Genomic DNA, 732 nt, shown 5'->3' on the forward strand with positions numbered 1-732 from the left:
TTATTCATACAAAATGAAAAAGGCCTAAACTGAAAAATGTAAGAAAATGTCATTTTATTAAGCTCTTAAAACCTACTTTATTTTTTGTGAATAAGGCCATTAAACTTCAACTTATTTGGTTTATGTTATGCAACGGACTACACGAAATTTCAGTTTATTTTAAGTGATGGACAAAATTGAATGATAATAATCCATATAAGCAAAGAAAATTGGGTTGCCGATTGAAGGAAAAATTTAAAAATTGTGTTTTTTTAAAAAGTTTTCGATACCACGAGTTCTTTGCAAAGTATCGAGTAAACTCACCAAATAAGGTATCGAGTATTAAAGTACTAATTTTTATACCCTCAGTATCGATGCTTACTCAATATCGATCGTATCGTTCGAACCCTATTCATGGAACTCGATAATATGTTGCGGTATCAAATTGTATGCGGAGTGGCAGATGAAGCGCTGCAAAAACGTCTTTTTAGCGAACCAATATTAGACTTTAAAACGTGCGTACGAGATAGCAATCGCCCATGAAGCGGCATACCGCAATGTAAGGGACGTGCGCGGCAATGGTAATGACGGTTTGGCGGTGTCCATGAAGAATAAACCCAGGAAAGTAGAAAAGTTTCAGTGTTTCCGTTGTGAGGGCAGACATTTTGCAAACAAGTGTCATTTTAAAGATCAGAAATGCGAATTTTGTCGGATAAAAGGACACTCTATGAAAGCGTGTTTCAAAAAGAGAGC

This window comes from Rhagoletis pomonella, unplaced genomic scaffold (genome assembly GCF_013731165.1).
Source record: "Rhagoletis pomonella isolate Grant_MI unplaced genomic scaffold, Rhpom_1.0 Rhpom_scaffold_00002, whole genome shotgun sequence".
Taxonomy (NCBI): Eukaryota; Metazoa; Arthropoda; class Insecta; order Diptera; family Tephritidae; genus Rhagoletis; species Rhagoletis pomonella.